Source organism: Somniosus microcephalus, unplaced genomic scaffold (genome assembly GCF_052327205.1).
Source record: "Somniosus microcephalus isolate GS21.2 unplaced genomic scaffold, FLI_Smic_1.0 scaffold131, whole genome shotgun sequence".
Lineage (NCBI taxonomy): Eukaryota > Metazoa > Chordata > Chondrichthyes > Squaliformes > Somniosidae > Somniosus > Somniosus microcephalus.
Window position 1 is genome coordinate 87501 of NW_028225318.1, and position 15023 is coordinate 102523.

The 15023-nt window shown below is 48.0% G+C and overlaps 1 non-coding gene across 1 annotated transcript in view; it reads right to left on the reverse strand.

Annotated features, from left to right (window-relative positions):
* LOC147082721 (5.8S ribosomal RNA) overlaps nt 1-124 on the reverse strand; it is a 154-nt gene extending 30 nt beyond the window's left edge. The window contains exon 1 of the ribosomal RNA XR_015076233.1: nt 1-124. This exon is cut by the window's left edge and continues 30 nt beyond it. This is a non-coding gene — a ribosomal RNA (5.8S ribosomal RNA).
* Nucleotides 125-15023: the final 14899 nt, after the last annotated feature.

Sequence of the window (15023 nt, forward strand, 5' to 3'; positions counted from 1 at the left end):
AACCCGGGGCCGCAAAGTGCGTTCAAAGTGTCGATGATCAATGTGTCCTGCAATTCACATTACTTCTCGCAGCTAGCTGCGTTCTTCATCGACGCACGAGCCAAGTGATCCACCGCTAAGAGTTGTGCGTTTTTTTCGGCTTGGTGTTTTTTCCCCGGAGGGTCCCAAGCCCGGACCGCCCAACGCTTCTCTCCCTCGATGCCCACGCATAGAGGGTTGGTAGAAGCCCCATCCTTGGCACGGCCCGGAGGTGTGTATCAGTCAGTCATCAAATGACAAGGGTTTCACCGAGATTTTGTTGTCAGGGCGCTCGCGAGGCGACACGCATCGGGGTCAAACGCCTGAGCCCACCGTCCGACACGCACCACGGCCAACAGAGGCAGGGTCTCTGCTGCCACCGATTGCCGGGAGAAGAGAGAGAGTAACAGGCAGACAGACAAGACAAACAAACATGACAGTAGACAACAAGGCCAGAAAAACGAACTGAGTGGGGTACAAGCCGACCGCGTGAAAACACCCCACTGTGGGGGGTAGAAATCGGTGTGGACGGGCAGGTACATTCTCTCGAACGTTGAACTTGGCGGCTGCTGCTGCTGCTTGCTTGCTGCTGGCTGCTAACAAGCTCTCGACACCGACAAGCAGACACTCGAGTCTTTAAACCGCCGCCCCCCAAACAGCTCGCGGGAGCCGGAGTGGAGAAGCGTCTAGGTACCCTGTACCGGTAAAGGGAGAGTGACTAGATCAACCAAAGTTGCACTATGGGGGGAAAAGAGAGCCAGGCCTGCATCACCGGTTCAAATCCCAGCAGAGCTCACAGTGGCCGTTCGCCGAGGTCCCGACGACGAGCCGCCAGGCAGCATGCGAGCCCGCAGAAGCTCCCTTCAATTCGACTGCGGTGTTAATGCTTGCAAGACGGTGGCAAAGTCCATTGTTGTCCGATCCGGACGAGAAGAGGGGAGCAGCAGAGTTTGCGTGTGAGAGAGAGGTTGAGAGATTGGCTCAGCACAAGGTAAGAGATGATGCACAAGACTGGAAGAGACGGAAGTCGAAAGAAGGGCCGCAGGCCAAGGTCACACAGGGGGAAGCCAACGAACAGCAAAGACATGAGGCGGAGGCGTCAGTAGGCAGCAGAATTAGAAAAGCAAAGAGGGCCAGGCTTTTTGTTGCATCAAAGTCAAGCCAGGACACCTCCCCATCTCCATCTTCTCTTTTTTTTCTCTGCCTGTCATTGAACCGCAAAAGACCATGCTGAACGAAGAACCACCCAAGCGTGCCAGGGCCGTCCCTGTCTCAAGCCGACCGAAATCAACTGCCGTGCACACACATCACCTTCTCGGTGCACCGTTCAAATTCCACCCCAACTCCTCCAACTCGGGCTCTCTGACCGATCTAAACTCCCGGACCGATACCGGTGCGACTGTTTTGCCTGTTCGTGCGAGTTCGGGGAGTTTTTGTTTGGAATGTAACCTCTCGCCCGCGCAAGAGGCGCCGGACGCGGCCGACCATGGCTCCGGGCAGATGCAAGAAGCAAACCCCGGGAAGCTCTCCTGCTGGCCTCCGCGACTCAGGCTCAAAATGGAATGACGGGCCGCCACGTGCGGGCCCCCGGCCCCGGTAAGGCGGCCGAATACATTCCCATCCAGACTTCCGTCCCCAATGTGAATGCCAAGTATTCAGTTAATCAGTTGCCTCCTTGAAATTTCAGTTTACGACTTGTATCTTTGGTTAACCAGTTGCCACATTGAAATTCCAGTTACTGAGTTGCCTCCTTGGTTATTCATTTGTCGCTCTGACTTTTGGTTAACCAGTTGTCGATGTTCAAATTTCAGTTACTGAGTTGCCACCTTGGTTAATCATTTGTCGCTATGACTGTTGGTTACCCAGTTGTCGATGTTCAAAATATCAGTTAATGAGATGCCGTTTTGGTCTATGATTTCCAACCTTGACAACTCATTAACCAGTGTTTCAGAAACTGCACAAAGGCTATTTGACGACCACAACTCGGTTCCCCAAGCGGGTATGGAGCCCCCCAAGCCCCGGTAAGGCGGCCGAATACATTCCCATCCAGACTTCCATCCCCAATGTGAATGCCAAGTAATCAGTTAGTCAGTTGCCTCCTTGGTTAATCATTTGTCGCTCTGACCTTGACAACTCATTAACCAGTGTTTCAGAAACTGCAAAAAGGCCATTTGACGACCACAACTCGGTTCCCCAAGCGGGAATGGAGCACCCCAAGCCCCGGTAAGGCTTCCGAATACATTCCCATCCAGACTTCCATCCCCAATGTGAATGCCAAGTATTCAGTTAATCAGTTGCCTCCTTGGTTAATCATTTGTCGCTCTGACCTTGACAACTGATTAACCAGTGTTTCAGAAACTGCACAAAGGCCATTTGACGACCACAACTCGGTTCCCCAAGCGGGAATGGAGCACCCCAAGCCCCGGTAAGGTGGCCGAATACATTCCCATCCAGACTTCCGTCCCCAATGTGAATGCCAAGTATTCAGTTATTCAGTTGCCTCCTTGGTTATTCATTTGTCGCTCTTACCTTGACAACTCATTAACCAGTGTTCAGAAACTGCACAAAGGCCATTTGACGACCACAACTCGGTTCCCCAAGCGGGAATGGAGCAACCCAAGCCCCGGTAAGGCGGCCGAATACATTCCCATCCAGACTTCCGTCCCCAATGTGAATGCCAAGTATTCAGTTAATCAGTTGCCTCCTTGAAATTTCAGTTTACGACTTGTATCTTTGGTTAACCAGTTGCCACATTGAAATTCCAGTTACTGAGTTGCCTCCTTGGTTAATCATTTGTCGCTCTTACTTTTGGTTAACCAGTTGTCGATGTTCAAATTTCAGTTACTGAGTTGCCACCTTGGTTAGTCATTTGTCGCTATGACTTTTGGTTACCCAGTTGTCGATGTTCAAAATTTCAGTTACTGAGATGCCGTTTTGGTCTATGATTTCCTACCTTGACAACTCATTAACCAGTGTTTCAGAAACTGCACAAAGGCCATTTGACGACCACAACTCGGTTCCCCAAGCGGGAATGGAGCACCCCAAGCCCCGGTAAGGCGGCCGAATACATTCCCATCCAGACTTCCGTCCCCAATGTGAATGCCAAGTATTCAGTTAGTCAGTTGCCTCCTTGGTTACTCATTTGTCGCTCTGACCTTGACAACTCATTAACCACTGTTTCAGAAACTGCACAAAGGCCATTTGACGACCACAACTCGGTTCCCCAAGCGGGAATGGAGCACCCCAAGCCCCGGTAAGGTGGCCGAATACATTCCCATCCAGACTTCCGTCCCCAATGTGAATGCCAAGTATTCAGTTAATCAGTTGCCTCCTTGAAATTTCAGTTTACGACTTGTATCTTTGGTTAACCAGTTGCCACATTGAAATTCCAGTTACTGAGTTGCCTCCTTGGTTATTCATTTGTCGCTCTGACTTTTGGTTAACCAGTTGTCGATGTTCAAATTTCAGTTACTGAGTTGCCACCTTGGTTAATCATTTGTCGCTATGACTGTTGGTTACCCAGTTGTCGATGTTCAAAATATCAGTTAATGAGATGCCGTTTTGGTCTATGATTTCCAACCTTGACAACTCATTAACCAGTGTTTCAGAAACTGCACAAAGGCCATTTGACGACCACAACTCGGTTCCCCAAGCGGGAATGGAGCACCCCAAGCCCCGGTAAGGCGGCCGAATACATTCCCATCCAGACTTCCATCCCCAATGTGAATGCCAAGTAATCAGTTAGTCAGTTGCCTCCTTGGTTAATCATTTGTCGCTCTGATCTTGACAACTCATTAACCAGTGTTTCAGAAACTGCACAAAGGCCATTTGACGACCACAACTCGGTTCCCCAAGCGGGAATGGAGCACCCCAATATCGGTAAGTCTTCCGAATACATTCCCTCCAGACTTCCGTCCCCAATGTGAATGCCAAGTATTCAGTTAATCAGTTGCCTCCTTGGTTTATCATTTGTCGCTCTGACCTTGACAACTCATTAACCAGTGTTTCAGAAACTGCACAAAGGCCATTTGACGACCACAACTCGGTTCCCCAAGCGGGAATGGAGCACCCCAAGCCCCGGTAAGGCGGCCGAATACATTCCCATCCAGACTTCCGTCCCCAATGTGAATGCCAAGTATTCAGTTAATCAGTTGCCTCCTTGGTTATTCATTTGTCGCTCTGACCTTGACAACTCACTAACCAGTGTTTCAGAAACTGCACAAAGGCCATTTGACGACCACAACTCGGTTCCCCAAGCGGGAATGGAGCACCCCAAGCCCCGGTAAGGCGGCCGAATACATTCCCATCCAGACTTCCATCCCCAATGTGAATGACAAGTATTCAGTTAATCAGTTGCCTCCTTGGTTATTCATTTGTCGCTCTGACCTTGACAACTCATCAACCAGTGTTTCAGAAACTGCACAAATGCCATTTGACGACCACAACTCGGTTCCCCAAGCGGGAATGGAGCACCCCAAGCCCCGGTAAGGCGGCCGAATACATTCCCATCCAGACTTCCGTCCCCAATGTGAATGCCAAGTATTCAGTTAATCAGTTGCCTCCTTGGTTATTCATTTGTCGCTCTGACCTTGACAACTCATTAACCAGTGTTTCAGAAACTGCACAAAGGCCATTTGATGACCACAACTCGGTTCCCCAAGCGGGAATGGAGCACCCCAAGCCCCGGTAAGGCGGCCGAATACATTCCCATCCAGACTTCCGTCCCCAATGTGAATGCCAAGTATTCAGTTAATCAGTTGCCTCCTTGAAATTTCAGTTTACGACTTGTATCTTTGGTTAACCAGTTGCCACATTGAAATTCCAGTTACTGAGTTGCCTCCTTGGTTATTCATTTGTCGCTCTGACTTTTGGTTAACCTGTTGTCGATGTTCAAATTTCAGTTACTGAGTTGCCACCTTGGTTAGTCATTTGTTGCTATGACTGTTGGTTACCCAGTTGTCGATGTTCAAAATATCAGTTAATGAGATGCCGTTTTGGTCTATGATTTCCAACCTTGACAACTCATTAACCAGTGTTTCAGAAACTGCACAAAGGCCATTTGACGACCACAACTCGGTTCCCCAAGCGGGAATGGAGCACCCCAAGCCCCGGTAAGGCGGCCGAATACATTCCCATCCAGACTTCCATCCCCAATGTGAATGCCAAGTAATCAGTTAGTCAGTTGCCTCCTTGGTTAATCATTTGTCGCTCTGATCTTGACAACTCATTAACCAGTGTTTCAGAAACTGCACAAAGGCCATTTGACGACCACAACTCGGTTCCCCAAGCGGGAATGGAGCACCCCAATATCGGTAAGTCTTCCGAATACATTCCCTCCAGACTTCCGTCCCCAATGTGAATGCCAAGTATTCAGTTAATCAGTTGCCTCCTTGGTTTATCATTTGTCGCTCTGACCTTGACAACTCATTAACCAGTGTTTCAGAAACTGCACAAAGGCCATTTGACGACCACAACTCGGTTCCCCAAGCGGGAATGGAGCACCCCAAGCCCCGGTAAGGCGGCCGAATACATTCCCATCCAGACTTCCGTCCCCAATGTGAATGCCAAGTATTCAGTTAATCAGTTGCCTCCTTGGTTATTCATTTGTCGCTCTGACCTTGACAACTCACTAACCAGTGTTTCAGAAACTGCACAAAGGCCATTTGACGACCACAACTCGGTCCCCAAGCGGGAATGGAGCACCCCAAGCCCCGGTAAGGCGGCCGAATACATTCCCATCCAGACTTCCATCCCCAATGTGAATGACAAGTATTCAGTTAATCAGTTGCCTCCTTGGTTATTCATTTGTCGCTCTGACCTTGACAACTCATCAACCAGTGTTTCAGAAACTGCACAAATGCCATTTGACGACCACAACTCGGTTCCCCAAGCGGGAATGGAGCACCCCAAGCCCCGGTAAGGCGGCCGAATACATTCCCATCCAGACTTCCGTCCCCAATGTGAATGCCAAGTATTCAGTTAATCAGTTGCCTCCTTGGTTATTCATTTGTCGCTCTGACCTTGAGAACTCATTAACCAGTGTTTCAGAAACTGCACAAAGGCCATTTGATGACCACAACTCGGTTCCCCAAGCGGGAATGGAGCACCCCAAGCCCCGGTAAGGCGGCCGAATACATTCCCATCCAGACTTCCGTCCCCAATGTGAATGCCAAGTATTCAGTTAATCAGTTGCCTCCTTGAAATTTCAGTTTACGACTTGTATCTTTGGTTAACCAGTTGCCACATTGAAATTCCAGTTACTGAGTTGCCTCCTTGGTTATTCATTTGTCGCTCTGACTTTTGGTTAACCTGTTGTCGATGTTCAAATTTCAGTTACTGAGTTGCCACCTTGGTTAGTCATTTGTTGCTATGACTGTTGGTTACCCAGTTGTCGATGTTCAAAATATCAGTTAATGAGATGCCGTTTTGGTCTATGATTTCCTACCTTGACAACTCACTAACCAGTGTTTCAGAAACTGCACAAAGGCCATTTGACGACCACAACTCGGTTCCCCAAGCGGGATTGGAGCTCCCCAAGCCCCGGTAAGACGGCCGAATACATTCCCATCCAGACTTCCGTCCCCAATGTGAATGCCAAATATTCAGTGAATCAGTTGCCTCCCTGGTTAATCATTTGTCGCTCTGACCTTGACAACTCATTAACCAGTGTTTCAGAAACTGCAAAAAGGCCATTTGACGACCACAACTCGGTTCCCCAAGCAGGAATGGAGCACCCCATGCCCCGGTAAGGCTTCCGAATACATTCCCATCCAGACTTCCGTCCCCAATGTGAATGCCAAGTATTCAGTTAATCAGTTGCCTCCTTGGTTATTCATTTGTCGCTCTGACCTTGACAACTGATTAACCAGTGTTTCAGAAACTGCACAAAGGCCATTTGACGACCACAACTCGGTTCCCCAAGCGGGAATGGAGCACCCCAAGCCCCGGTAAGGCGGCCGAATACATTCCCATCCAGACTTCTGTCCCCAATGTGAATGCCAAGTATTCAGTTATTCAGTTGCCTCCTTGGTTATTCATTTGTCGCTCTTACCTTGACAACTCATTAACCAGTGTTTCAAAAACTGCACAAAGGCCATTTGACGACCACAACTCGGTTCCCCAAGCGGGAATGGAGCACCCCAAGCCCCGGTAAGGCAGCCGAATACATTCCCATCCAGACTTCCGTCCCCAATGTGAATGCCAATTATTCAGTTAATCAGTTGCCTCCTTGAAATTTCAGTTTACGACTTGTATCTTTGGTTGACCAGTTGCCACATTGAAATTCCAGTTACTGAGTTGCCTCCTTGGTTAATCATTTGTCGCTCTGACTTTTGGTTAACCAGTTGTCGATGTTCAAATTTCAGTTACTGAGTTGCCACCTTGGTTAATCATTTGTCGCTATGACTTTTGGTTACCCAGTTGTCGATGTTCAAAATATCAGTTAGTGAGATGCCGTTTTGGTCTATGATTTCCTACCTTGACAACTCATTAACCAGTGTTTCAGAAACTGCACAAAGGCCATTTGACGACCACAACTCGGTTCCCCAAGCGGGAATGGAGCACCCCAAGCCCCGGTAAGGCGGCCGAATACATTCCCATCCAGACTTCCGTCCCCAATGTGAATGCCAAGTATTCAGTTAATCAGTTGCCTCCTTGGTTATTCATTTGTCGCTCTGACCTTGACAACTCACTAACCAGTGTTTCAGAAACTGCACAAAGGCCATTTGACGACCACAACTCGGTTCCCCAAGCGGGAAAGGAGCACCCCAAGCCCCGGTAAGGCGGCCGAATACATTCCCATCCAGACTTCCGTCCCCATTGTGAATGCCAAGTATTCAGTTAATCAGTTGCCTCCTTGAAATTTCAGTTTACGACTTGTATCTTTGGTTAACCAGTTGCCACATTGAAATTCCAGTTACTGAGTTGCCTCCTTGGTTAATCATTTGTCGCTCTTACTTTTGGTTAACCAGTTGTCGATGTTCAAATTTCAGTTACTGAGTTGCCACCTTGGTAAGTCATTTGTCGCTATGACTTTTGGTTACCCAGTTGTCGATGTTCAAAATATCAGTTAATGAGATGCCGTTTTGGTCTATGATTTCCTACCTTGACAACTCATTAACCAGTGTTTCAGAAACTGCACAAAGGCCATTTGACGACCACAACTCGGTTCCCCAAGCGGGAATGGAGCACCCCAAGCCCCGGTAAGGCGGCCGAATACATTCCCATCCAGACTTCCGTCCCCAATGTGAATGCCAAGTATTCAGTTAATCAGTTGCCTCCTTGGTTATTCATTTGTCGCTCTGACCTTGACAATTCATTAACCAGTGTTTCAGAAACTGCACAAAGGCCATTTGACGACCACAACTCGGTTCCCCAAGCGGGAATGGAGCACCCCAAGCCCCGGTAAGGCGGCCGAATACATTCCCATCCAGACTTCCGTCCCCAATGTGAATGCCAAGTATTCAGTTAATCAGTTGCCTCCTTGGTTATTCATTTGTCGCTCTGACCTTGACAACTCATTAACCAGTGTTTCAGAAACTGCACAAAGGCCATTTGATGACCACAACTCGGTTTCCCAAGCGGGAATGGAGCACCCCAAGCCCCGGTAAGGCGGCCGAATACATTCCCATCCAGACTTCCGTCCCCAATGTGAATGCCAAGTATTCAGTTAATCAGTTGCCTCCTTGAAATTTCAGTTTACGACTTGTATCTTTGGTTAACCAGTTGCCACATTGAAATTCCAGTTACTGAGTTGCCTCCTTGGTTATTCATTTGTCGCTCTGACTTTTGGTTAACCAGTTGTCGATGTTCAAAATATCAGTTAATGAGATGCCGTTTTGGTCTATGATTTCCAACCTTGACAACTCATTAACCAGTGTTTCAGAAACTGCACAAAGGCTATTTGACGACCACAACTCGGTTCCCCAAGCGAGATTGGAGCACCCCAAGCCCCGGTAAGACGGCCGAATACATTCCCATCCAGACTTCCATCCCCAATGTGAATGCCAAGTAATCAGTTAGTCAGTTGCCTCCTTGGTTAATCATTTGTCGCTCTGACCTTGACAACTCATTAACCAGTGTTTCAGAAACTGCAAAAAGGCCATTTGACGACCACAACTCGGTTCCCCAAGCGGGAATGGAGCACCCCAAGCCCCGGTAAGGCTTCCGAATACATTCCCATCCAGACTTCCGTCCCCAATGTGAATGCCAAGTATTCAGTTAATCAGTTGCCTCCTTGGTTAATCATTTGTCGCTCTGACCTTGACAACTTAGTAACCAGTGTTTCAGAAACTGCACAAAGGCCATTTGACGACCAGAACTCGGTTCCCCAAGCATGAATGGAGCACCCCAAGCCCCGGTAAGGCGGCCGAATACATTCTCATCCAGACTTCCGTCCCCAATGTGAATGCCAAGTATTCAGTTAATCAGTTGCCTCCTTGGTTATTCATTTGTCGCTCTTACCTTGACAACTCAGTAACCAGTGTTTCAGAAACTGCACAAAGGCCATTTGACGACCACAACTCGGTTCCCCAAGCGGGAATGGAGCACCCCAAGCCCCGGTAAGGCGGCCGAATACATTCCCATCCAGACTTCCGTCCCCAATGTGAATGCCAAGTATTCAGTTAATCAGTTGCCTCCTTGGTTAGTCATTTGTCGCTCTGACCTTGACAACTCATTAACCAGTGTTTCAGAAACTGCACAAAGGCCATTTGACGACCACAACTCGGTTCCCCAAGCGGGAATGGAGCACCCCAAGCCCCGGTAAGTCTTCCGAATACATTCCCTCCAGACTTCCGTCCCCAATGTGAATGCCAAGTATTCAGTTAATCAGTTGCCTCCTTGGTTTCTCATTTGTCGCTCTGACCTTGACAACTCAGTAGCCAGTGTTTCAGTAACTGCACAAAGGCCATTTGACGACCACAACTCGGTTCCCCAAGCGGGAATGGAGCACCCCAAGCCCCGGTAAGGCGGCCGAATACATTCCCATCCAGACTTCCGTCCCCAATGTGAATGCCAAGTATTCAGTTAATCAGTTGCCTCCTTGGTTCATCATTTGTCGCTCTGACCTTGACAACTCATTAACCAGTGTTTCAGAAACTGCAGAAAGGCCATTTGACGACCACAACTCGGTTCCCCAAGCGGGAATGGAGCACCCCAAGCCCTGGTAAGGCGGCCGAATACATTCCCATCCAGACTTCCGTCCCCAATGTGAATGCCAAGTATTCAGTTAATCACTTGCCTCCTTGGTTATTCATTTGTTGCTCTGACCTTGACAACTCATTAACCAGTGTTTCAGAAACTGCACAAAGACCATTTGACGACCACAACTCGGTTCCCCAAGCGGGAATGGAGCACCCCAAGCCCTGGTAAGGCGGCCGAATACATTCCCATCCAGACTTCCGTCCCCAATGTGAATGCCAAGTATTCAGTTAATCAGTTGCCTCCTTGAAATTTCAGTTTACGACTTGTATCTTTGGTTATCCAGTTGCCACATTGAAATTCCAGTTCCTGAGTTGCCTCCTTGGTTATTCATTTGTCGCTCTGACTTTTGGTTAACCAGTTGTCGATGTTCAAATTTCAGTTACTGAGTTGCCACCTTGGTTAATCATTTGTCGCTATGACTGTTGGTTACCCAGTTGTCGATGTTCAAAATATCAGTTAATGAGATGCCGTTTTGGTCTATGATTTCCAACCTTGACAACTCATTAACCAGTGTTTCAGAAACTGCACAAAGGCTATTTGACGACCACAACTCGGTTCCCCAAGCGGGAATGGAGCACCCCAAGCCCCGGTAAGGCGGCCGAATACATTCCCATCCAGACTTCCATCCCCAATTTGAATGCCAAGTAATCAGTTAGTCAGTTGCCTCCTTGGTTAATCATTTGTCGCTCTGACCTTGACAACTCATTAACCAGTGTTTCAGAAACTGCAAAAAGGCCATTTGACGACCACAACTCGGTTCCCCAAGCGGGAATGGAGCACCCCAAGCCCCGGTAAGGCTTCCGAATACATTCCCATCCAGACTTCCGTCCCCAATGTGAATGCCAAGTATTCAGTTAATCAGTTGCCTCCTTGGTTATTCATTTGTCGCTCTGACCTTGACAACTCATTAACCAGTGTTTCAGAAACTGCACAAAGGCCATTTGACGACCACAACTCGGTTCCCCAAGCGGGAATGGAGCACCCCAAGCCCCGGTAAGGCAGCCGAATACATTCCCATCCAGACTTCCGTCCCCAATGTGAATGCCAAGTATTCAGTTAATCAGTTGCCTCCTTGAAATTTGAGTTTACGACTTGTATCTTTGGTTGACCAGTTGCCACATTGAAATTCCAGTTACTGAGTTGCCTCCTTGGTTAATCATTTGTCGCTCTGACTTTTGGTTAACCAGTTGTCGATGTTCAAATTTCAGTTACTGAGTTGCCACCTTGGTTAATCATTTGTCGCTATGACTTTTGGTTACCCAGTTGTCGATGTTCAAAATATCAGTTAATGAGATGCCGTTTTGGTCTATGATTTCCTACCTTGACAACTCAGTAACCAGTGTTTCAGAAACTGCACAAAGGCCATTTGACGACCACAACTCGGTTCCCCAAGCGGGAATGGAGCACCCCAAGCCCCGGTAAGGCGGCCGAATACATTCCCATCCAGACTTCCGTCCCCAATGTGAATGCCAAGTATTCAGTTAATCAGTTGCCTCCTTGGTTATTCATTTGTCGCTCTGACCTTGACAACTCATTAACCAGTGTTTCAGAAACTGCACAAAGGCCATTTGACGACCACAACTCGGTTCCCCAAGCGGGAAAGGAGCACCCCAAGCCCCGGTAAGGCGGCCGAATACATTCCCATCCAGACTTCCGTCCCCATTGTGAATGCCAAGTATTCAGTTAATCAGTTGCCTCCTTGGTTAATCATTTGTCGCTCTGACCTTGACAACTCATTAACCAGTGTTTCAGAAACTGCAAAAAGGCCATTTGACGACCACAACTCGGTTCCCCAAGCGGGAATGGAGCACCCCAAGCCCCGGTAAGGCTTCCGAATACATTCCCATCCAGACTTCCGTCCCCAATGTGAATGCCAAGTATTCAGTTAATCAGTTGCCTCCTTGGTTATTCATTTGTCGCTCTGACCTTGACAACTCATTAACCAGTGTTTCAGAAACTGCACAAAGGCCATTTGACGACCACAACTCGGTTCCCCAAGCGGGAATGGAGCACCCCAAGCCCCGGTAAGGCAGCCGAATACATTCCCATCCAGACTTCCGTCCCGAATGTGAATGCCAAGTATTCAGTTAATCAGTTGCCTCCTTGAAATTTCAGTTTACGACTTGTATCTTTGGTTGACCAGTTGCCACATTGAAATTCCAGTTACTGAGTTGCCTCCTTGGTTAATCATTTGTCGCTCTGACTTTTGGTTAACCAGTTGTCGATGTTCAAATTTCAGTTACTGAGTTGCCACCTTGGTTAATCATTTGTCGCTATGACTTTTGGTTACCCAGTTGTCGATGTTCAAAATATCAGTTAATGAGATGCCGTTTTGGTCTATGATTTCCTACCTTGACAACTCATTAACCAGTGTTTCAGAAACTGCACAAAGGCCATTTGACGACCACAACTCGGTTCCCCAAGCGGGAATGGAGCACCCCAAGCCCCGGTAAGGCGGCCGAATACATTCCCATCCAGACTTCCGTCCCCAATGTGAATGCCAAGTATTCAGTTAATCAGTTGCCTCCTTGGTTATTCATTTGTCGCTCTGACCTTGACAACTCATTAACCAGTGTTTCAGAAACTGCACAAAGGCCATTTGACGACCACAACTCGGTTCCCCAAGCGGGAAAGGAGCACCCCAAGCCCCGGTAAGGCGGCCGAATACATTCCCATCCAGACTTCCGTCCCCATTGTGAATGCCAAGTATTCAGTTAATCAGTTGCCTCCTTGAAATTTCAGTTTACGACTTGTATCTTTGGTTAACCAGTTGCCACATTGAAATTCCAGTTACTGAGTTGCCTCCTTGGTTAATCATTTGTCGCTCTTACTTTTGGTTAACCAGTTGTCGATGTTCAAATTTCAGTTACTGAGTTGCCACCTTGGTTAGTCATTTGTCGCTATGACGTTTGGTTACCCAGTTGTCGATGTTCAAAATTTCAGTTACTGAGATGCCGTTTTGGTCTATGATTTCCTACCTTGACAACTCATTAACCAGTGTTTCAGAAACTGCACAAAGGCCATTTGACGACCACAACTCGGTTCCCCAAGCGGGTATGGAGCCCCCCAAGCCCCGGTAAGGCGGCCGAATACATTCCCATCCAGACTTCCGTCCCCAATGTGAATGCCAAGTATTCAGTTAGTCAGTTGCCTCCTTGGTTACTCATTTGTCGCTCTGACCTTGACAACTCATTAACCAGTGTTTCAGAAACTGCACAAAGGCCATTTGACGACCACAACTCGGTTCCCCAAGCGGGAATGGAGCACCCCAAGCCCCGGTAAGATGGCCGAATACATTCCCATCCAGACTTCCGTCCCCAATGTGAATGCCAAGTATTCAGTTAATCAGTTGCCTCCTTGAAATTTCAGTTTACGACTTGTATCTTTGGTTAACCAGTTGCCACATTGAAATTCCAGTTACTGAGTTGCCTCCTTGGTTATTCATTTGTCGCTCTGACTTTTGGTTAACCAGTTGTCGATGTTCAAATTTCAGTTACTGAGTTGCCACCTTCGTTAATCATTTGTCGCTATGACTGTTGGTTACCCAGTTGTCGATGTTCAAAATATCAGTTAATGAGATGCCGTTTTGGTCTATGATGTCCAACCTTGACAACTCATTAACCAGTGTTTCAGAAACTGCACAAAGGCCATTTGACGACCACAACTCGGTTCCCCAAGCGGGAATGGAGCACCCCAAGCCCCGGTAAGGCGGCCGAATACATTCCCATCCAGACTTCCATCCCCAATATGAATGCCAAGTAATCAGTTAGTCAGTTGCCTCCTTGGTTAATCATTTGTCGCTCTGACCTTGACAACTCATTAACCAGTGTTTCAGAAACTGCACAAAGGCCATTTGACGACCACAACTCGGTTCCCCAAGCGGGAATGGAGCACCCCAATATCGGTAAGTCTTCCGAATACATTCCCTCCAGACCTCCGTCCCCAATGTGAATGCCAAGTATTCAGTTAATCAGTTGCCTCCTTGGTTTATCATTTGTCGCTCTGACCTTGACAACTCATTAACCAGTGTTTCAGAAACTGCACAAAGGCCATTTGACGACCACAACTCGGTTCCCCAAGCGGGAATGGAGCACCCCAAGCCCCGGTAAGGCGGCCGAAAACATTCCCATCCAGACTTCCGTCCCCAATGTGAATGCCAAGTATTCAGTTATTCAGTTGCCTCCTTGGTTAATCATTTGTCGCTCTGACCTTGACAACTCACCAACCAGTGTTTCAGAAACTGCACAAAGGCCATTTGACGACCACAACTCGGTTCCCCAAGCAGGAATGGAGCACCCCAAGCCCCGGTAAGGCGGCCGAATACATTCCCATCCAGACTTCCGTCCCCGATATGAATGCCAAGTATTCAGTTAATCAGTTGCCTCCTTGAAATTTCAGTTTACGACTTGTATCTTTGGTTACCCAGTTGCCACATTGAAATTCCAGTTACTGAGTTGCCTCCTTGGTTATTCATTTGTCGCTCTGACTTTTGGTTAACCTGTTGTCGATGTTCAAATTTCAGTTACTGAGTTGCCACCTTGGTTAGTCATTTGTTGCTATGACTGTTGGTTACCCAGTTGTCGATGTTCAAAATATCAGTTACTGAGATGCCGTTTTGGTCTATGATTTCCTACCTTGACAACTCACTAACCAGTGTTTCAGAAACTGCACAAAGGCCATTTGACGACCACAACTCGGTTCCCCAAGCGAGATTGGAGCACCCCAAGCCCCGGTAAGACGGCCGAATACATTCCCATCCAGACTTCCGTCCCCAATGTGAATGCCAAATATTCAGTGAATCA